Here is a 24,289-nt window from a genome sequence, read left to right as displayed (position 1 = left end):
ATGTCTGTTTTAATTTGCTATATACAGTTACCACCTAGAAGAATACCCACTCCAGTCAGTAGAAATGCAATAACGACAGCTTTCAACACTTCTTTCAACTTTGAATCTAAATACCAACATAATATTCTGCTCAAAAATCACAAAGCCAACTCCAGCAGAGAAAATGATCATACACTTACTAAGAAAATTAAACTGTAGATAACTGGATTGTCATTCTAAATTATGTTAGATGATTCAGAAAAGGGAATTTATATGTAAACTGATTAATTTCTTTCTCCAAATCCATCCAACAACTTTTTACCAAATCATCCTTAAGTAAATACGTCAAAGAGTTCAGCATTTAAGACATGCCTCCTGAAGGAAATATAATTGTATTATAAATAGCAAATTTCCCCATAACCACAAGGAAGATGTTCAGAATTCTCATCTAGTTAGTTGTCCATTGGTTTTATCTTACATGAGATAAGTAAAGTCCCTAAGTCACTACCAGTTAGTATATTAAAATTACTTATAGCATTATGAAAAGATGACCATGAATTTCTACTCTACACGGAAAAAGTATCAGGAGCCAGTGATTATCCAGTGATTGCTGAGAAAGGAATGCAAACTTTACAGCATTCTCTCTTTTATACACATACATGCACACCACACACACACACACACACACACACACACACACAGATATTGTGTAGGCCTTAGGTATAATCAAATTAGGTGACCAATTAATTTTTTTAATCTGTACACAAATTTTTTTAACATTTTTATTTGTAACAGACCCAACCTTAACCAAAATGTCCTCCACTAAGTGATGGGTAAGGAAACTGTGGTACATCCATACTGTGGAATATTGCTCAGCAATAAAGGGTAACAGACTATTGATACTCTGAACAACTGTGATAGATCTCAAGGGCATTATGTTGAGTGAAAAAGAGCCAAGCTCAAAAGGTCACATAGTGTATGATTCCTTTTATCTAACATTCTCAAAATGACAAAATTATAGAGATGGAGAACAGATCAGTGATTGCCAGGGGTCAGGGTGGTAGGGGGAGGGAGTGGTGTGACTGCAACGGGCAGCACGAGGGAGATCTGAGTGGCATCTGACATCTGTGATAGAACAGGTCTCTATCTTGATTCTCCTGGTGGCTACACAGATCTACACATGTGATAAAATGACACACACACACACACACACACAGTCACACACACCAATATAAAAATCCTGGTTTGATGTCATACTATAATTTTGTAAAATATAACCGTTAAAGGAAAAGTGGGTGAAGGATACGTGGGAGCTCTCTGTATTGTCTTTGCAACTTCCTGTGAATGTATACTTATTTATTGACTTTTAAATTTTTATTGGGGTAGAGTTTATTTACAATGTTGTGTTAGTTTCAGGTGTACAGCAAAGTGAATCTGTTATGCATATACATATATCTACTCTTTTTTAGATTCTTTTCCCATATAGGCCATTACAGAGTATTGAGTAGAGTTCCCTGTGCTATACAGTAGGTCTTTATTAGTCATCTATTTTATATACAGTAGTGTGTATATGGGTGACCAATTAATTTCTTCGTCCTTAAGTATATACAGAAACTTTAAGTGAAAATCAGACTGTAGGATTATACAATTATAAATAAAATCATAATCCACAGTACTAATCATATTTCTAGTCTAATTATGCTTACTTATTGCCTTGTCCTCCTGACACTGATAACAGTAGAAGGTTTGGTGAAAGTTTTTCATCAAGGAAGAAATATTTCCTCCATTAAGCTGGTTAGGAACAGTGTGGTAGGAAATTATAACTCAAGTAATAACTGTTTTTTTATAAGGACAAAATAATCCAGAAAAAAACTTGGAATATTTATCTAATTTGAAAGCATACCTTTCCACAGAGAAATGTGAGAAATAAAATCATTAGTACATATGAATTCTTTCCCTTTTAGGGGTTCACTGAATACAAAATTTCTTAGAATTTTAAAACTCAGACTAGGAAGGAAATGGAAAAGATCTATTCATGTTCATTTATAACAACTTCTTAGGATATTAGTTAACCCTGCTAAATGTCAGTAGAACATTTTACGTAGCAATGAGAAATTACACTATTCTGTAATATATTTTTACAACCTCAGATGAACCTCAATCTTGTGTAACTGACTTCCTAAAAAGTTTGTGTAAATAACACTTTGCTAAATCGAATAATTTTACTTGCAGGTAAATGTAGATATTCTCTAAAGCAAACAACCACCCCAGAATCTGCTCTACACTTTAAAATTTTTACATTGCAATAAAGAACAAATTAATATGTAATTTATATTCTCATTGCTTGTTTAGTATAATCATGATCTTTCTGACAGATCTAAAAACATTTAGATTTTTAATTGAAAATGCCCACCAAATTTTTGGCATGATGGTTTTTTGAATTTCTCCAAATATAACAGCTTCAGAAGCTGATTCCATGTTAATCCCACCATGCTAGGCCAAACTTTAGCAGAATATTATAATATGTCCAGGCAGCAATATAGCTTAGACCTAGATGTAATATAGAAACCACAAGGTAATGCTCTCCTAAGCTTCCTCTAATAAGGGAAAAACACATATAAACAAGTATTTGGTATTCAAAAAAGAATACCAAGAAGTGCAACCTAATCTTGAAAGATAAGCATAGAACATAATAATTCCCAAATGAAGTCCAAACCTCAGAGAAAATAGTGGGTCAAATTCTTGGCAGATTTTAAATGACTTGACCTTGTTGAGAAAAATGAACGTGAGCACCCCAATTGCACCTAGAATGCGTATTCTGGGAGGGTTAAACGGAGCTCCTCAGACATAGCGGGGACTCAATAAATATTTATTGTGTGAAACGGGGAGAAAATGCATTAGTTTTACTCATCAACATACTGCCAACAACTACAATACCTGAAAACAAAAATTTCTTGAATGAACAGTTATCACTGAAATTACATTAAAGCTACACTCATCTTTGGCCATGTGTTAACCAAAAAGACAAAGAGTGGGCAAATGCAATCAACTGACCAGGTGTTTTTCAATAACAGGTCACTTCAATATGCAAAGAAAGAACAGAATTTTAAAATAAATTTTTTAAAGCTATCTGATCAAAATATTGCAGAATATTGTAGCTTTTTTCCAAAACCTGATTTCTGAGCGCAGTCTAAGTCCCTAATTTACAATGCTAATGAAACTGTATTTAGCAATGTTTGCTAATCCCTGTTTAGTAAGTATTAGACACTTAAATGAAATAACCTGACTTTAAGCAGGAAAAGGACAGTTGATTCTTTTCAGGGAGATGCACCAGAGTACCTCCAAAACACTTTGGAAGAAAGAAAATGACACTGTCACAGAACACTCAAAAATATCATAATTTGTTGATAGACTACCAGTTAATATATAAACAAATCTGTATTTTACTATGATCCTTTTCCACATTCGTGGGAAGATCATTTCACAGGTTTACATAAGTATAGCAAAGTTCTTTAAGGTAACTGAGCAACTGAGCTCTACTAGTTTTTGTTATCTTCTAAGATACAAATATTACTTCATTAATCCAACTTATAAACTGATGTATTTCACTAGTAAAGTAATTACACAAGAAAAGTCATGAGAAACTTCATCACATAGACTCTATATAACACTTTCAGTATCATAACAATAACAATAAAAATACCATTTCTAATGTTACTTATGAAAGGATTCATGGTCCACACTGACTATCAAAGAGGGCTTAGAGTAAGCACAAGTGACACTGAAAAACGCCACTACATCCTGAAAGAAATTGTTAAAATGGAGATTGAAATATCTTTTCTATTATACATCACATCAGCAAACCTAGAAAATGGAAAAGAGCCCAAGGAGGCATAAATTGAGAAGATACTGCACCTTGCTGCTTTGCCATGAGAGTGAAATATAAAAAGATACTATTTTGAATGCAGCTAAATTATCAAAAAATGGTAAAAGTTATGAATCACAATGTTATGGTTGAATGGAGCCTTATGATGCTTTATTGTAAATGTAAAGCTTACGTTATCAAATAGGAAAATGCAAAAGACTCATTCTACCCAGATTTTAAGATTTCATGTGAAAGGCAATTTTAAAAATTAAATCTAAGTTCTGTCTTAACAAAGTGGTACGTACTTTCAGGACCAAGGGGAAGGCTTACTAATGACATAATAAGGTTTTGAAGTGCTATGACATATTTATATACATATCTGAGGCCTGAATCACTGGGAATACCTGCAGCTATTTTAAGTTCTATGGACCCTAGAGTTGAGTTCCATTTAGCTTTCTCTTCACACCCCACCAAAGCTAATTTTGGCCTTTCTGTGACTTAACTGTATAAGCAATGGGATAACCCATTGTGCATGCTTTCCTGCCCCATAATTAATTGGGTTCCAAAAGCAACTCTCACCTGACCTGAGGTCGGGATGTAGAGAGTTACACGGCCCTTTGGGCCTTCTGTGCATGCCGCCTGATCTTGGGCAGATTACTTAAGTTCTCAAGACAGAAAGAGAAATTATAAAAGTGTTCTATATTGAGTTCCGGTGAAGACTAGTTGCTGACATAAAAGCTCAGTAAATAACTAATTTTACTAAGAATCATCTAGTCTACACAATGCTATAGAAACAACGTGGTACTGGCAATAGAAACAGACACATAGACCAATGGAACAGAGGACCCAGAAATAAATCCACGCATATATGGTCAACTAATCTTTGACAAGGGTGCCAAGAATATACAATGGGAAAAGGACAGTCTCTTCTATACATGGTGCTGGGAAAACTGGATATCCACATGCAAAAGAATGAAACTGGACCCTTACCTTACATCATGCACAAAGTTAACTTGAAATGGATTAAAGACTTAAATTTAAGACCTGGAACTATAAAACACCTAGAAGAAAACATAGGGGAAAAAGCTCCTTGACATCAGTCTTGGCAATGATATTTTGGATATGATACGAAAAGCATAAGCAACAAAAGCAAAAATAAACAAGCAACTAAAAAGCTTCGCGCTTCCCTGGTGGCGCAGTGGTTGAGAATCTGCCTGCCAATGCAGGGGACACGGGTTCGAGCCCTGGTCTGGGAAGATCCCACATGCCACGGAGCAACTAGGCCCGTGAGCCACAACTACTGAGCCTGCGCGTCTGGAGCCTGTGCTCCGCAACAAGAGAGGCCGCGATAATGAGAGGCCCGCGCACCGCGATGAAGAGTGGCCCCCGCTTGCCACAACTAGAGAAAGCCCTCGCACAGAAACGAAGACCCAACACAGCCATAAATAAATAAATAAATAAAAATTAAACTTTAAAAAAAAAAAAAAAAGCTTCTGCACAGTAAAGGAAACAATCAACAAAATAAAAAGGCAAGTTATGGAATGGGAGAAAATATCTGCAAACCATACATCTGATAAGCGTATGGTTTTTTGGATATATACATTTGCTATGTCCAAAATATATATGGAATTCATATAACTCAATAGCAAAAAACACAAATAACCTTATTAAGAAATAGGCAAAGGATCTGAATAGACATTTTCCAAAGATGACATGTAAATGTCCTATGAGGGTACACGAAAAAGTGCTCAACATCACTAATCACCAGGGAAATGCAAGTTAAAACCACAATGAGATACCACCTCACACTTGTTAGAATGGCTATTGTCAAAAAGACAAGAAAATAAGAAGTGTTGGTGAGGATGTGGAGAAAAGAGAACCCTTGTATAACATTGGTGGGAATGGAAAACAGTATGGAGGTTCCTCAAAAACTTAAAAATAGACCTATCATATGATCCAGCAATCTCACTTCTGAGTATATACCCACAGGAAGTAAAATCAGTATCTTGAAAAGATATCTGCCCTCCCATGTTCTTTGCAGCATTATCCACGATAGCTAAGATGTGGAGAACCTATGTGTCCACTCACGGAGGAATGGATAAAGAAAATGTGATATACATATAAAATGGAATATTATACAGTCTTTTAAAGAAGGAAATCCTGCCATTCATAACAAAATAGATGAACCTGGAGAACATTTTGCTGAGTGAAATAAGCCAGACAGAAAAACAAATACACAGGGAAAAACAAAAACAAATATGATCTCACTGATGTGCATAATCTAAAAATGTCTAATTCATAGAAGCAGAGAGTAGAATGACGGTTGCCAGGGACTGGCAAGTGGGAAAAGTGGGGAGGTCAAAGGGTACAAACTTTCAGTTATGAGTAAGTTCTGGGAATCTAATGTACAGATGGTGACTACAGTCGATAATACTGTATTGTATACTTGGAATTTGCTAAGAATACATCTTAAGTGTTCTCATCACACATCAAAAAAGAAAAAGGCATCTATGTGAGGTGATGGATATGTTAATTATCTTGATTGTGGTAATCATCTCACATTGTAAATGTGTACCGAATCATCACACTGTATACCTTAAAACATACAGAACTTTTATTTGTCAGTTATACCTCAGTAAATAATAAACTTACTTTTCCTTTAATAAACTTACTTTTCCTTTCCACAGCGGAATCTTTCCCCTACCCAACCAAACTCTTAAAAAGCCCACCTATATCATTTTAAAGATAGAGAAAATAAGATGCAAAGAGTTAAGAACTTACTATAAGTCAAATGTTAGAAGTGGAAATAGAACCCAAGTCTCTTGACTCCAAATCTCATATTTTTCAGTATACCTTTCTGTTTCTAAGCCTCTTTTATGGAACCATTTGGAAAATCATTTCTTCGCTCTTTAACTTGATAATTAATTCTAGAGAAAAAAGCCAGGTTATTCCATTAAGGAATAAATGTAGCCACTCACTGCTTCATTCCACCTTTACCAGAAATAAGACAATCCCCAAAGCAAATGTATAGAATCAGTTATAGGGCAACTCTAGTTGTCAGTCAGTGCTCATTCAATCCTATATTCAAGAGTATCAACAGCAATCACTTTATTAGGTATATCATAGGTATTAACAAAGCTAATTAAGCCACAAAGAGTTCATTCTTGTCTTGTTTGTTCTGCTCAAGTAAAAAACTGTATAATAATTTTAGAAAATGTTTCACTAAATAATTGATCTTTTAGTAATATAAAAGTTAAAATTAGCTATAGGGACTACTAACGGAAGTTCACCCTGTGGCCATACTGGCTAAATAAGGGGATATTACTGTCAGTAGTTGATAGGTACTTTATCTTTAGACACTAGGCAGCAAGTCTTAGCAGTTTTTGCCTTCTTGTTATGAAACATCCAAAAGTTTAATGGATTTCTGAATTCTAATAACTTGGAAGACAATTTTGGACATCAACCTTCCCACACAATAATGGATCTCACTAGTTTCTTTAACTCATCCTTATTTTTGGTGAGCCATTATTAAGGTGCACCATAGTTGCATTGCATTAAGTTACAAATATACAGAGTTCAAACCCACAAACTGCAGTGATAACTATTAGCTCTTGGTGGGGCTAAATTAACCTAGTACCAGTTGCCAAGACAATCACTTGAGACCAGAATCTCTGCTTAGTCATTCCTGAAGCATTTACCAGTTTACCACCATGTATAACTAACTTTTAATAATCATGGAGAAACATACTTCTCACTACAATACGATTCAAGAACAGCACAGATTCTAGAAGTACACAGGGCCAGATACAACCAAGTCCATATCCTTGACCCCTCAGGAACCAGGATTTCTCTCACACACACTGTTGCTCATACCCTCCTCTCTGTCTCTCTCCCTCTCTCTCTCTGACACATTTTTAGACATTCTGAAAATGTCAAAGCATACCCCAGCACAGTGTAATAGTGCTGTGGAACCAACAGAAAACCTATTCTTCAGTAATTCTTAGAGCTCAGAAATCACAGCTGATGACCAATAGCAGTCTCTTTTTAATTAGGAGAAATAGGATAATCCTGTGGAATGAACGCTGTATCTGGAATCAGAAGATATGATTTGAAATCCACTTTCTTGATGAACGAAAGTATATATTGCCTTATATAGAGTAAAGCACTCACATGTTTTCTTCCTTTGTACCTACAACAATTAGAGATACAACATAATATTGGGGAGGTTATTCAGGTACTCATGAACTTGCCTCGTCCTGCAAGCTGCCACAATAACATTCACCTGAGGTAAACAACACTGCTTAAAGGGATCTGCCATGTTTGTTCCTACAAAAATGAAATACTAGCAAAGTATTTTTCCACAATTTGTTCATAATTAAGTATAATCCTGTTTTCTTTAGAATTACTATAACTCCATTATAATTTGTTTTGCAGAACAAGCACAAGTATTATCCTTCTAAAATCAACTGGATGACCCACGGAGTCATGGTCAGGTCTAGGGTTCAGATGAGAGGCAGAAAGGGAAGGAGATTGGCTCCTGGCTCTTCCATCAGCTTCTCACTCAGGTTTTTCACATCAATAGGTGAGCAGTGTTCTCTCTTTCCTCCACTGACTCTGGACAAACCCAGTTAGAGACCAGCATCAGAGAAGCTCAACCTCTTGTTAAAATAAATAGAATATAGGACAGAAACAGCATCAGTGATTTGGTTTCTTTGACATTTAATGAGAGAACAAAATTATATATTGAAGACAAAAGACAACAGTGCCAGGCACACACCCAGGACAGGTGCTGTGAAAAAGCCTATCGTGGTGGTGTCTGGGGATTTAAACTCTGGAGAAAAGACTAAAATTAAGAATAACAAAGTCATTAGTATATACTTCTTGGCAGATTATTAGCTGTATGTGGAAGCTTTGATAAAACAGGCTTTTAGCAATGTTTTAAATTTCAGATTTAAGAAAAATCCTCTCCTACTCGCCATTTGTTGAACACTGCCGTTTATTTCCATTGTTATTCATTGCCATGGAGCCCAATTACTCCTTTGATTTCTTATTCACATTTAGTCCACAGTATCACAAATAAAAATCACAAGGATACCATTACCCTTCAACACTTCCCCAATGTATAAATCCTAATTTGCATTAAATCCTTGAAGCAACATACATTGCAGTGAATGAAACGTCCTTCTGTAAAAAGTACTGTAAATAATGGAAGAATTTTTAGCTCAATAGATATACACGACTTTACATACAGTTAAACTGACCAAGGTGCTTTTCTACACCCTAGGTATACAATATTCAATATGCTTAGAATAATAGTTATTTGAAAGGAATATAATCTTTGAACATAAAACAGTTTAAGAATAAAAAACTTCTATATATTCACTTACCTATTTTGCTACTGACCCACGGATGGAGAAATTTTACGTACCATAATTAATGGGAAAATTTAGTTAATGAACGCTGCTGATACTTAGTGTAGTTCTCAAAGGCTGAAAACCTTTCCCAAAAATCAGTATCTGAAACCTGTCTCTTTAGGAAAAACAGTCAAAGCTTTAACTGTTTTCAGTCTAGTATAAGAAAGCTTTGAAACAAGTTAACTCTAAGCACTCAAGGAAAACTATTTTTAAAAGGGGGGGGGACAAGAGGAGGACCTTAATTTTCAACAATATCGGCCTGAGAAGTAACTTTATAAGAGAATGTCTGAGTATCTTTAAAAAGAGAGAGAAAAAAAGTAATTTAAAATGTTGGAAGTCCACAAACTGAGCATAGCAGTAAAAAGGACTCGAGGGAAAATTTAATGAAAAATAAAAAACTGAAAGCAAATTATTTGATCAAAACACAGACACACACACACACACATACATGCACACACACTGCAGGCAGTCATTCAGCATTATATGCTAGCTGGCTTTGTATTTTCTTTTAAAATGTAATCATGACTTCTTAATGTATAAAACAATAAGGCTCTCAAGGTACTCATGAAAAATTCTTATCAAATTTCACTCTAGAGTTAATGATATTAGGCATGTTAAATCAGGAATCAACACATGCTATTTTCCATAGCAGGAACTATATAAATTACAAGCTCTTCCATGTTTTTGTTATTAGGTTTGGTACACTTAAAAATAAGCGGTATTCTACATCGAGTGCTCTAACGCAACGGTTTTTATATCTTTCAGAATTTATAATTCATCTCCATCCTCAATCCTTACAAAAAAACACAAAAGGACCTGCAATTGCTATTTACTGTCTTGCACAATAAAACTGTATTTGTTCTGTTTTTGAATTCATAGCTTTTGCTTTATGAAGTTTTCAGAAAGAAGCAACTTTATATTTTCATTGTTACTCATGATTTTAGCTTAAAGATCATTAATTTTAACACAACATCCTGCTATATTCTCATTTGGGTTGTTCTATTTATCTCAATGTTAGACTTATGTATTACCATTACAAAACAATAACTATTTGCATAATACTTCATGATTTTACATCTATTAAAAACACATCACAGGGAGCCTGAGGATGCATTCAGTAGCTTGTCATTCACCACTTCAAGACCCTTCAGAACTGAACAAGGGGGAGGGGGACATTTTGCTAAAGGCAGAAGAAATGAATATAAATAACAAACTCTGAAGTTCTAAAAATAGAAAAGAAAATTTTAAAAATGCAAACAAAAATATGATCATATGCATAAAAAAGATAATTTCAATTTTTAAAACTCCATGTTCTCTATACAGAGCAAGGTGTTTGGAGATTTATGTATCTTCTATTATGATACCCATTGAAATTATCTAAAACTGTGCTACAAAAATAAAGAAAATTATCATCTTCTTGCTAGATTTTATAAATATCATATTAAAATTGTGCCTATTTACATAATTCAGCTTTTCCTCAGCCTTGTGAAACAATCTGAGTATCATTTCTTTATTATTCTAGACTTAACCCTATAAATGTGCATATTAAGAATGTTTCAGAGGGAGATAATGATGATCTAACATGTTAAGAAATTACACTCTCATAACTTGTTTTTGGTAAAGCAATTACAAAGAAAATTGTTTACATCTTCTGTATTTTCTTCCATAACCACCAGTCCAGATAAAAAAAATACTGAATGCTGTTATGTCACCTCTAGTCCAAATGCTCATAGCACTTGAAGCTTTTTGTAAGCAATATGCTTCTATACTAAACACATATCCCTGAGCCACCACCTACCTAATTTAACAGTTTTAAATGTAGTTTCAAATGCAGCGTAATACCATCTTAAACACACACACACACACAGAGTGTGCAGAAAAGGAAGGAGGTGGAGAGCCAGAAATGGAGCACGTTGTTGTTTTTCATTCATGCAGTATAGTGACGTCAGTGTCTGCAGCAGCAGCAGCGGCAGGAGCCTTGACCTGTGGAGGCTACAATCCACTGAAGTCAGAACCTTGCAGAATTCAAAAGAAACTGAGTAGATAATTGTTTGAAAAATTGTTCAACTGTTCATAGCATGAATTCTAAATAGATAAGTAAAAAGAATAGATTAGTTGTATCGTTTTAACTTAGGTAGAGAGGAGCAAGGTGGGATGTGGAGAAGTAACAGAAAGGTAATATCATCAGGGAACCGGGGCCAGAAGAGCCTACATTCAAAGTCATTTCAATGTAAGAAACTGACAAAACCACCTGGTGTTAAAAACAGCAGAAAGGCCTCTTCTATTCCCAATACAAGTTCTCTGATGCAAATCTGTCTCCTGAACAACCAGACTCAGAGAAGTGTTTTCACCATGATTGCGTTAAAATTGCATTCAACTCAGATGTGACATACTACAACAAAGAGGCCAGTTTAAGCCTGGTCACAAATTTCATTAAAACTACTTGATGATGGACCTTGTAATTCCTAAGCAATTAAGACTTCTGAAGCATGCAGAAAAACAAGTTGTACTAAGAACTGTTGTAAGATGTGTTTATCAACAAAAGGGGAGGAGGTACTAGATGACCAATATATTGTTGCAGCAATTGCTGAAACTACTCACTATGCCCACAAAACCCTCTGAACACAGTCTTTCTGCAGTGCTTATTTTATGGCTCTTACATTAGTCCCTAAAAGAAAATCCCAAAACTCAATTTATGTACTGTTGAAACTAAATCACTCAAAAATTTATGTAACTGCTGCCTTCTTTTCATTCTGTTATCTCTCATTTCATACAGTTCTAGAAAATGTGCAAAGGAGTTGCATATGGCATTAATCTGTTAGAAAACGGTGGCCTTTTCTATAAAATACAGCCAAAGATGTGTGTTCAGTTGTGGTCATTATTAGGGCGATCACGTTGTTTTCATTCATTCATTCAGGATTTGCTGGAGGATGTCAGTTTCTGCAGCTGGCTTGACCTGGGGGAGGAGTGGGGGAGCAAATTCCTTCCGGTGCATTATGATTACAGGATGCATTTCTCGGTGCTCCTGGACACATACCACTGCACTACATCCTACCCTGCCTCACCATCAAGTGGTCTGAAAACAAGGGCCTTAGCAACATGCTAATTACACGTCAGAAATATTAAAACAAAACACCAAAACTGCAATCTATCTTAACACAGTCACTTTCTCCAAGTCTAAGACCTTCATCAAGAAAACTCCATTAAAAAAATTACATACACCCCATAAACATTGCACAGGCTCCACAGTGATTCCCTTCCAAGCAGAGATTTTCCCCTCGGTATGATCCGTTCTCTGCACAACGCAGCAGCAGCATCTGTAGCCCTAGCGTGGCATCCAATAACATGAGCTCCTCCTCCCTCCCTTATGAGCTTTACATCCCTGTTTTGGCTAAACTTCCTTTTCTCCCCCAGGACTAAACTAGATCATTCACTGTGTCCCTAAACATAAACCAAACCACACCAAAACACAAAACATTAAGGGAAGCCGACAGCATCCACCAGCTCACCATTACCTTTGACACCTAAGAAAAACGAAACTTGAGATCCTTTAACAGCTCAACTGAACTGTTAAGTGTACTTAAAAATAGAAGGGAAAAAGGGAGCACACTCCACAAATAGGTCCTTAGAAATTTACCATGAAAGTCTTGAGTTGGGCATAAACTGTTTCCAGTGCAGTACCGCCCTGATGCATATGACTATATAAAGTAGAGAAAAGAGGGAGCCCCCCTCCAAAAAAAAAGCCCAACCAAACACTATACACTTCAATTGCACATCCAAAACTGTCCCCTCTACACACCCAACAGGATATCCTTACATCATAACTGGTGCCTCCACCTCCCCACCCCCAAAAAAGAAAAAAAAAATTATCCCGGTAGGCACAGACACGTTATAGGAACTTTGTAGGAAAGCACAAAGAGGCTGTACAGATTACAACCACCACCTTACCTGCTGCCGGAGAGTTTGTGTGCGTGTTGTTTTTAAGTGTTTCGCCCAGCTCCTCCTTCCCCCACTACAAACAGCAAACACATGAGTGAGCTAATCAGCTCTTAAACTGAAAAACCTTTCGATCCAGGCGAGCGATGGAAGATAAAAGCTGAGGGGCGCCAGGAGGGTCAAATAAAAGTTGCTCCGCAGTTCGCTCATCCAAGCCCCGCAGCGACCGCAGGGGGGTGAGGTTCCCAAAGCCACTTTCACACCTTCGATAATGCACTAGCAAAGAGAAGCCCGGAGAGGCTGAAGTTTCCATGGAGGGCACCGTCGGGGAGACGCAGCCCGGGAGGACGCAACGGTTGGGCTCGCTACCTCTGCACACGGGCGAGCCGGGGCTCCGGCGCTCAAGTGAGTGGCTCCTCCGGTGGCTCTCTGGGGACCGTCTCGGGCGGCCCATGGCCCGCGGCGCCTGCTCGGTCGGGGCCGCGGTCGGCGGCGGCGTCGGGCCGGGCGGGCTGGGGCCGCGAGCCGCCCCGGGCCCCGGGAGGCTGCCCAGCGAGGCGGCGGCGGCGGCCGGGCGCGTGGGACTGTGTCGGCTGCCCCGCAGGAGCTGGTAGGGCACCGTGGCGCTGATGGGCTGCAGCAGCCGGCCGGCTCCCGCAACCAGGGCGCAGTTCACGCCGCCGCCGCCGCCACCGCCGCCCGCACCGTTATCGCTCCCGGCGGCGGGAGTGGCGGGCGGGGAACCCGCGGCGCTGCGCCGCATCCTCTGCGGCGGGGGATGAGGAGTCTGAGAGGAACTGGAAGAGGAGGAGGCAGTGCACATGGTGGCTTCACGGGCCCTGGACGATGGTGGCGGCCAACACCGAGGCGCGGAGCAGGAGGCGCGCGAGCGTGTGGGAGCCGGCGCGCTAGTGCGTGCGAGTGTGTAAGGGGGAGGGGCGGGGGGATCGTGGAGGGGGAGGAGTCTCTCGGCTCCCCCTGCGCAACGCGCATCCCCGCCGCCTCAGCGAGGGGGGGAGGGGAAGGCTGCGAAAACAAACGTCCAACGGCCCCAACCACCCGACCGGGCTGGGTGTGGCGGTTACGGCCGGGGCCGCCGCCGCCGCCGCCCCGGGCCTCGCGCTGACACGGGAAAGGGGCAGCCGCCGGCATCACGCAGACGCGCGGGGCTGCACGCGCACGAGAGCCCGGCAGCTGCAGGGAGGGCCGGGATCCCTGCTTCTGGGGACCTGCTAGGGGGAAAGGGCCTCGAGGTGCCTGGCTGAACGCGGGGCCGAGCCACCACCTCCTCTACCCGCTCCTCACTCCATAAGGCACCTAACCCGGCAACCCGTACCCCGCCCCCTGCACCGCCTCCCGGCGCTCGGGGCGGGCAGGTGACGCAACGAGAATTCCCATTGTCTCCGTCACTCTCCACCAGAACGCGAGTGATTGGTTTCCGGGTAGGAGTGAGAGGAGCACCGGCCAACGAAAGTGGGCGTCCTACTTTGGAGGCGGGATACGAAGGAGCGAAGGCGGAGAAAGGGGCTGTGCGTTCAAGGAGGGGCGTGAGAGTTGACAGGCTTTGAGGTGAGAGGGGGACCGTGATTGGGCTGCCCTGGGACAGTGGGTCCGTGTGTGTCCTGCGCGTACCCCGACACCCACAGACACGCACGCCCAGGGAAGCAGGTTGTGAGGGCTCCACCCTCCAGGGCCGTTTGTACCACTTGAGACAGAGGATACGTCAGGCAAACTTGACTTTGCAAGTACACCTGTTCTGGTGGTGGGATGTTTGAAAAGAAGCCATCCCTTGCCCACTAATTTTAGTAATCTGAGTTTTTGTGTTGAGTAGACTAATCAAAAGAATGTAAGGCCATCAGAAGCAATGTCTGGGGGTTGGATTGAACCCTGGGTGGATACTTTTACAGTTATCCTATGGAGTGAAAAGAGATCATCAAATCTTCTGTTCCAAGACAATAACTCTGAATTGCAGGGGTCAACAAGGACTTGTCCATCATTGCACCGTCAGTTAAATGGAGGTGTGATGGAGGGCACGCCCTGTTGTCTTTTCCCAGAAGCAGATGGCCTCTTGGGAGAAATAATACCAGACTTGATGTAACAATCCACTGGGGTAAATTTAGTTTTTATTCTGCAGTGGAACTGAAGAGAAACTAAGATTTTGGATGACTGTCAGGAACCGAAGTTTACCCCACAGTAAACCAAGGTTTGAAACATTAAGCAGGAACAATTGATTGAAGGGTCCACATCAGATAACCTCCATTCGTTTCCACGAGAGAAAAAAGAAGTGGGAGATCAGATTGGTCTACTCTTGGTGTCTGCCCACACTGACAAGCTTCCTCTGATTTCAGGCACTAAATGCAGGGGTCAGTTTCACTTAGAGGAGCCATCCCTCTGAGGGCTTCATTGTGCCCTCAGAACAGAAAGCATAGTAGGTTCTGTAAAAAGTGGATGAAACCACTTTTTCTGTAAAATGCAAGAATTGCACCCATGAATACTAGTGACAGTTCCTCACTTTATCACATAGTAGAATAACAGCTAACATTTACTGAGCATTTCATGTGTCAGCCACTGTTGTAAGAATGTTTTATGTGTTAATTCCTTCAATCCTCCTATAATCCACAAGGTACGATACTGCTATTATCCCCATTGTGTTCACATGTATTTGCTTTCGAGAATAACATATATTAAATATAAATGTAGTAAAAACTTTACTCTTTTCAATTCAGTATAATTGACCTATTGTGTTATTTTTTCCATCTAAAATGAAAGATTTCCTCATTCATTAGAAAATTGCCTTCCTTCATGGGGAAAAAGAATGATAAATGGCTTCTTTCTGATGACTTTTTCAGAATATCAAGAACAAAAATTGACGGATTAAAATATGTGAAGTGTTTAAAAATGCTGGTAAATTGCCAAGTTGTCGATTTGATTACAGCATGGTTTCAAAATAGAAATGTTATCTCTGGCCACTCCTAAATATAAGTATGTAACGACCCCAACACTTTAGATTACAGTAATTCTAAATTTATACCAAGCCACAGTCCTAATGATCAATACCTGATTTGGATCTAAAACAACCTACCTAGCCATGTGTTAAAGTCTTTCTGTGTTTGTTCAAAACTGCCAACGCCAACTTAAATCAGACAACCAAAACAAATCTAAATGACGCACACAGAGAACTAGTATGATCTTAAAATACTATTTTCAGTTGCTGATAAGTCACCATGACCTATTTGGAGGTTCAATCACCTTCTCTTTACTAAATATATCTTGGTTGCCTCTTAAACCTTTGTACCCATGAAATAAATACTGATCTTTATGTGTAAGGAATTCAGTCTCCAAACAAATCAAAGGCGGGCTAAAATCAACTAAATCCAGTATCGGCTTTCCAATGTCCATTTGTTGAGTTCTTAACAGTATTTTATTCTCAGTGAGTTTGGGAGTGGGCTCCAAGGGTATGAAAAGAAGCTTTAGGAAAACATACCCCTCAGTAAATTGGGACCCCCCTTAGAAGGAAGTGTGGATTGCTGGGCGAGAAGAGCATTGTTACCCGACTGTGCTAGCTATGGGATGGTTAGGTCCTGTGCAGATTATCTCTATTTGTTGAATATAAGTGTAACAATCCCTGGAAGTTCTATATATGTTAATGTTGGTGATGACCTCTTTACTAGTTTGACCTACCTAGAAGAAGACAACACTGAAAGCACAATTTGGTGGCATGGGAAACACCTTTGTTCTCAGTAACCCGCGTCTTGGCTGTTTGTGGAACAAGATTCCACCGTTAGCTAATCTGAAGTAGAACTATTACACTTACTTCTTGGTTCATATATGGTAATGGACTATACTTTAGGTTCCATTAAAACTTGGAATCATTGGCTACCTCTGATTAATATGTAGCCCCATGTGAAGAGAGAATGAGATAACTAACGGGCCTACAGAGCTACCAAAACCTCCCTCTTCTAGTTTCATCCAGGTTTGCCAGGGGATGCATCCAAGCCCCAACCAAATCTAAGAGGCAGTCCAGGCTGTCAGTATCAGAAATGAGGTCACGGCTGAGAGAGAACACTAAACAGATCTGCACTGATGTTCATCTTCAGCTGATTAAACTCTCTTGTAGGTGGATTCTTTAGAGCAGCAACAAAAAGAGCCTTGCCTGAATTTTTGTCCCTGGCAGATGCTTACAGTAAAACTCCTTACTGCTTGTGACAGGCTACGTGCACCTTTGCACTAGGTGTTCTAAATAAAAACTATTGGTTTCTTTTTTCTCATTGTATTTTTAAACTTCACCATGGTAAACATGTGTTTGAATTTGCAGTAATTAAAAATAAGCAATAAGAGTTTTTTTTACAGTTAAACCCTGGGTACGATGAAATACAGCTGGAATTTCAAGGGTGCATCTTCAAGGTTGCGTTTGCTTAATAATTTCTTGCAAGAAAGTTACAGGCACCATCCATTCCAGCCACTAAGTACAGTTTAAAGTTAGTTACACATGAGACAGTGAGGGCTCACAAGCTGATGCAGAAGGAATAATTCTGCCTTCTGTCTTAATAGAGATGGAGAAAAAAGAATTCTGCCTTCCGTCTTGATAGAGACGGAGACTTCTGCGTGTTTCTGTGCGTTGATAGTTTATGTGTACACACGCAATTTGCTTTCTCTGGCCAGGACACAGCAAGGAGCAGTTCACTTAACAGCATACATTTCTTGATCTGGATTTTGTTCAAAATGCTGGCTCTGATGAGACTTTTATTTGGATGTTGCCTCAATCCCTTAAAGCATAAAAACCCTTCAGTACAGGTGTTTCTCCTACTGTAATCACATTTGTGCCAAATTAAAAATATTGCTAAGCACTCCTTGAAAATAAGTGATGCAATAAACATCATCTTTTGCTTAGCTGTTAGCACAATATTAGGATGTTGTGCTTCCTTGACCATGTATTTGGTAGCAAATTATATTTCTGCTTTTTAAATTACTCAAAAAAGTCAGTATTATTCAGGTCCTTTGTTTCTTCAAATCATGTTATTAACATGTATTGACATATATAGTTCTTTCTTCTTTTATCTTAGGTGTATATAATTTTATCAGCTTTGCAGGAAAAACAGATACCCTCAGGGTCTGATCTGGTATTGGAGGAGATAAGCTCACTTTTAGCTCATGCCTAATAACATTACATTATTGTTTAGAAAGAGATAGCAGGCTATGTCTTATAAATTTTAATATACTCTTTCTGTCATCGAATAACAACTGAGTTATCCTACTGGTAAACCATAGGACTCATACTGAACTGTGGATGATGTCTATTCACTCTATTTTTGCCAACTAAGAGCACAGAAGAATATTATGCAATGGCCAGCATCCCAGTGACTTTAGGAACCTGTATACAGTGAGCGCCCCTTCACATAGTGTTCATGGAGCATTGTTTCCAATGATTTCAGAAGGAGAACCAAAAGGGAATGGAAAGGATAATTAACTGAATATTTGTGAAATTGGTCAGTGGAACATCCCTAAGCCTCAGTTTCCTCCCTGGTAAAATAAAGAAGAGAGTTCCTTTCTCACAGGATGGCTGTGACTGTTAAGTAGGATGATGTAATTAGATGAAAAGAGTTTGTAAAGCACTATGTTGGTTATTATTATTGCATAAATATGAGCACATTAGGAAAGACCTTATGAAATGGGATGCTTTAGCACTCAGGGGAGCCATTACCTGGGGAGTTAGAGAAGGGACAGGTTGAACACTGTTGATGCTGGCACTGCAAAAGCCACTCCCCAAATTTCCTGGTTTGCGGTGACATTCAGCTCATTCAAGGTAAAGGGGCCATCCTGTCCCTCCCATAGCAACAGAATTCCCCGTTTGGCAAAGATGTCTGCTATGGTGACTGATGTCGTCCACTTTAATATCAGGAAACGTGGGAGTATTAATGGAAAGGAGGTTAGCATTCTCTTGAGGGAGTTCAAGGAAGCTTTTCCAACGGGGAATTGAGATGGGCAGCAAACTACGATTTAAACAGCTAATGGGCATTAACTAAATATACAACAAGGAAAGCTGGTCAGGTGAAATACAGATCAACTCTTCCTGTCTCTACAAACACACCTCAGTCCTGTTAACACAGTAGCTCCACACCCCAAGGAAGAGAGTTAAAGACAACGGACTAGGTGACGCCAGTGTCCTGGGGGCAGGAGGGTGCCTGGTGGCTGAGGAGATGTGCTCTGTTTGCTGTAAGCAGAGGTTCTACCACCATTATCTTCTTTTGCAACAACGGAGACAAACAAAGGGGATTTTCCTGAGCAGCCTGAGTGACAAAGAAATGAGGCAAATGATTGAGAAACTGATGAGCGTTCATCGAAGAGCAACAAATATGATTTATCAGCCTGAAGGGACTGCCTCCAGAGGGAAGAGGAAAGAGACAGGTCTCCCAGCTTGACCACTGGCTCTAGCTAGCAGGGACTGGCTCATCAGCCGCAAGGACTTGAAGGGTGTAAATAGCGGGGACGGGGAGAAATTATTTCGTGTGGTCCAAGGGGACGGCAGGAGGAGTGATGGAAATGAGAGTCAAAACAAAGATAAATCAGGCAGCTGAGCAAGACTCATGCCCTAATGGAGAGATCTATTATAGACTGTGCTGCCCTGTCCCCCAGGAGGGATGGAGGCCCCGTCACTTGTGCCATTTGCAATTGGGAAAGGCACTGAAACGTAGATCAGCGTATTGGAGAGGGAAAAAACCACCACATGCCCTCAGAGAATCAGTGGGATGACTTAATAGGTCTTTTCCATCTCAAATTACTGCAGTGTGGCTTGTGTGCATGGGGATCTGAGTTGCTAGAATAATTTTGCATCATCTGGGCTTCTTTTCTGCTACTACAGGGCCCCAGTGAAGAGATGATAATAGGTCATGGACAGCAGTTTCTGCATTATAAACAGAAGCCTAAGTGTGCCGATGCTTTAGTGTGACAGCAGAACTGAGTAGGTTAAATTTCACATTGTGATGTCAGTGTAAATAAATACATACACATACTGATTGAGACAAAACAACATCCATGTACTGATTGAGACCCAAGACAAAGGAAAGGAGCTTTGCCACATTTGGATGGTTAGCTGCCTACGTGAAAGTTCAAGTAGTTTATTCTCTCATCTAGGAAAATAAACGTCCAAATACTTAAACACTATCTTAAAAAAAAAAAAAAAAGACTATTTGGTCTTCAAAAACTATTAAGAAACAATTACTGTGTAGGAAGTTTAGAACTCACGTTTTGAACATATTTCTGTCTGTCTCCAGCTGCAGTTGTATTAGCAACAGACACATTCTGAAACTCGCGCTGGCCCAGAAGGGCACACGTGATCATGAGGCGGTGCCAACCTGGGTAACAACTGCAAGTGCCAGGGGTGGGCACAACGTGGTCAGATGGAAACTGGGGCAGGCAGAGAAGGGCCGGTGTGACCATGATTGCTGGAAGGAGCACAGCTGTGACCATCACAGCCCCTCCCAGCCAGAAGATAACACAGATGCAGGGGGACAAAATTGGTCACAGGGTGACAGGAGGGAGAGGCAGTGAGAAAGAAAGCAAAAAAAATCTAGGAGGGGGGAAAGCCACAGATGTAAGTTCCTCGCAGGTGGAGAATATCACGGTTCCTGATAAAAATATTGTATGTGGTTGGGCGTAAGTTAAACTTGGCGTTCTGGAGCACTGAAGTTTGCTACAAACGTATTCAGGGTTTGACTTACACCCGACAGATAGAGGTCAGCCCTCACCCTGCTGCTCTCAGCAGCTGTAGCCAATGGGAGACAGAGCTGCCCAGCGTACCAGTTTAAGCTGCTGCTAATAGATAAAAATCAACCTAACCCCATTTCCTGCCTCTCTACTGTCCTTACTTGTCTATTCATGGCCAATTTAGGCACAGGCTGAGCTGTTGGCTTGCTGTAACTGCTGGGAGACTGATGGGGTAGAATCTGATGCTGGCACATTCCCTTCTTATCTAGGTGAAAGATCTGGTTTTAAGCCCTTAAAAGGAGGACTGTGTAAAAATGCAGTACTCCCTCATTAGCCTAAGGGCTATCCTAAATTCATAGATTTTCCTGATCTGTCACTCCAAGGAAGCTTTAGAGATGTTTAAACAGAGGGAAATCCACGATGGAAGGCTCTTTCAGAAAGGCTACAGCAGAGGTTAAATGACTTGCCCAAGGTTACTCAGAAGGGTGACTATAAAGGCAGAAAGAGAACCAAAAGAGGGGTCTGAGAAGAATGGGGGAAATTATCAAATTAAACCTGGAGAAAGAACAGCGTCACTGATCCTCACGGTTAAAGATCTGTTGGAAATCCCAGTTCGCTAACACACGTTCCTTTATCCCAGACGTTCAGACTCTTAACTTAAAAGTGAGTTCAGATATTTTCCTATGCTCAAGTTTTTAAAACTGTCCAACCTATTCTCCTCAACAAAAGTGACAGTAGATCAAGCTAAGTCTGGTCGTGTAGCTTCAACTGTTTCCTCACTAAGGCCTATAGCCAAGAGCCTATGGAGTTGAGTTAGAGGTTAGAGGTTGCAGTGTTTTATGCCTTCTTTTTTTTTTCCCCCTGGATTACAGACCAATTGGGCCAAACTAGAACTTTAGAAGCAGAGAATTCCATAACTCAGAATCTTTGATTCACATCGTTTGCTATTTTCTCTTCATTACCTTAAGGGAGCAATGAAACCCTGCAACTCCTTTGCCTACTGCTTAAGCTTCCAGAGGATATTCCTGACTGAAAGTGGTCCACGTTCTGAAATAAGAGGTTCCTTCGTTTCCTTTGTGTTTAAATAAACAAAATTAGGCTAAAGAATATTTGGAAAACATTTAAAAGAAAAAGTCACCCATAAAATTGCCAGCCAGTAACAACCACAAGAACATTTTTGTGTTTCCTCCTTATTTCTACACACATGTATACTTTCCAAAATTTGTCATAAATGTTTCCAAGGTTTTTTCGTATTTTGCCAAATTGCCCGCCAGAAAGATTAAATCAATTTATAATCCATTTTCAATGAATAATTTTTTAAAATGCAAACAAACTTTAAAATTGCAAGTTGAACAATGATACCTCACTGCCATGTTTGTTTTCTTGCATCTGCCTCACTCCTAAGGCTGACCATTTCCCCCCATGATTGTGGCCAATATTAGTGGACCTTGTATTTGATTCCTCAACAACAGTGTGGTTTCTGGAATTGAGCCTAGTGCCAGGAACGGGTCTTGATTAACACAAACCAAACATGGTGATCCAATCTCTCTTGCTAGTGAGTGGTTCAAAATGAGAACATGGCATCCTCTGACAGCAGAATTGATCCAGCTTGGTCCTAAAGTGACTCAGTGAAGCTAAAGAGAAGAACTTGTATTTTTTTTCTTTTGATAAATTTATTTATTTTTATTTATTTTATTTTTGGCTGCGTTGGGTCTTCGTTGCTGCACACGGGCTTTCTCTAGCTGTGGTGAGCGGGGTCTACTCTTCGTTGTGGTGCACGGGCTTCTCATTGGGGTGGCTTCTCTTGTTGCGGAGCACAGGGCTCTAGGCGCATGGGCTTCAGGAGTTGTGGCTCGCGGGCTCTAGAACACAGGTTCAGTAGTTGTGGTGCACAGGCCTAGTTACTCCGCAGCATGTGGGATCTTCCCAGACCAGGGCTTGAACCCGTGTCCCCTGCAATGGCGGGCAGATTCTTAACCACTGCACCACGAGGGAAGCCCAGGATTTGTATTGTATTGCTAGCAAAGAGACTGCATTTCTCCTCTGATGAATGTGCACAAGAAAGCATGCTGTCCCCGGTGATCGTTGGGTACCGTCTCATGATCCTGAGGGAAGCCATCCTATCCTTCTGGTTACGTGATACAGTGGGTTTCCTTATTGTTTAGGCCAGTTTTATTTGGAGTTTCAATTTTTATAGTGAAAAGTTGTCATAACTCTTTCTGTTCTAGGGGTTTTTTTTGTTTGTTTTGTTTTTGTCAATTCCTGCTGGGTATTATTTGTATTGTTGATGTGGCAAGAACTCTACTGAGATATAGTCTTCTTGTCTTTATATTATGAATATATCTCTAAGTTTATCACTTATCATTTACTCCTTACTCTTGTTTAATATAGAGAAGATTATAATTTAAGTCTATTAAATCCATCAGTGTGTTTCTACATGATATATTCCATTGCTTTTACTTTTATTCATTCATTCATTAAAGAGTGTGTGTGTGCGTGTGTGTATGTGTGTGTGTGTACTACAAGGTGCCAAGCACTACGAGAGGCAATAAGACTATTTACTGTGAGACAAGAAAGACACAGCCCCTGTCCTCGTGGAGTTCATATCCTGGTGGGGGATTGAGAATATGTTAGACGTTTACTGAAAAGCCACACAAGTGTGTGTAAGCTACTAAAGGATAGAGGCTACAGAGGGAAGGACCCAGTCTAGGAGCGCTTTCATAGAAGGGTTAGGTCTAGTTAGGGAAGTCAGGGGAAGCTTTCCTGGGGAAGTGGTGACTGAGCTAAGAATGATAAAGAGGACTTAGGTAGTGGGCTAAGAGCATTACAGGCAGTGGAAAGAGCAGGTGCAAAGGTCCTGCTCATGGGCAAGCATAGGAAAGAGGAAGGACTGAAAGAATGTAGGACATGGTCCACATCCTCAGAGGAGCCTGGTGTAAGTGAAGGCGGAAGGTTGAAGGGTGGGAAGTGGGGGATGCTGACCATGCAGGGCCAGTAAGTCCATGTTAAGGAGTTGTGTCTCCTTCCTAAGATCTATGGGAAATCACTGAAGGTGTCATCTTTGACAACCACATTACTTTTACCTCCAAACATCCAATCTCATAACAAGTCCTAACAATTTTGCTTTCGAAATATCTCTTCAGTCTATCCACTTCAATCCATCCACTTCTGTTCGTCATTACCAACACTTCCTCAGCCCATTCTATCATCATTTGTGTCTGGACTAGGGGAATAGCATCCTCAATGATCTATTTGCACCTACTGTTGCCCCACTCCAATCCATTCCTGCACAGTTATGGGGAGACACACCTGACTTTGATACCATTTGATGACACAGAAAACACTGAAAGAGGACCAGTTTGTTTTTCATTAGTCTTGTTCTTGAGAGGTT

General features: G+C 40.2%; 1 protein-coding gene across 1 annotated transcript in view; it reads right to left on the bottom strand.

The window, feature by feature from the left end:
* LOC309657057 (uncharacterized protein) overlaps positions 1-24,289 on the bottom strand; it is a gene marked incomplete at its 5' end in the record, with an annotated part of 131,418 nt that overhangs the window by 2,078 nt on the left and 105,051 nt on the right. The gene's annotated exons all lie outside the window — the stretch shown is intronic.

The sequence above is a fragment of the Balaenoptera physalus genome, assembly GCF_965194825.1.
Source record: "Balaenoptera physalus genome assembly, chromosome: 3".
In the NCBI taxonomy this organism is placed as follows: Eukaryota; Metazoa; Chordata; class Mammalia; order Artiodactyla; family Balaenopteridae; genus Balaenoptera; species Balaenoptera physalus.
The sequence above is the reverse complement of the archived record's forward strand: the minus strand, read 5'-3'. Positions and strand labels throughout refer to the sequence as shown.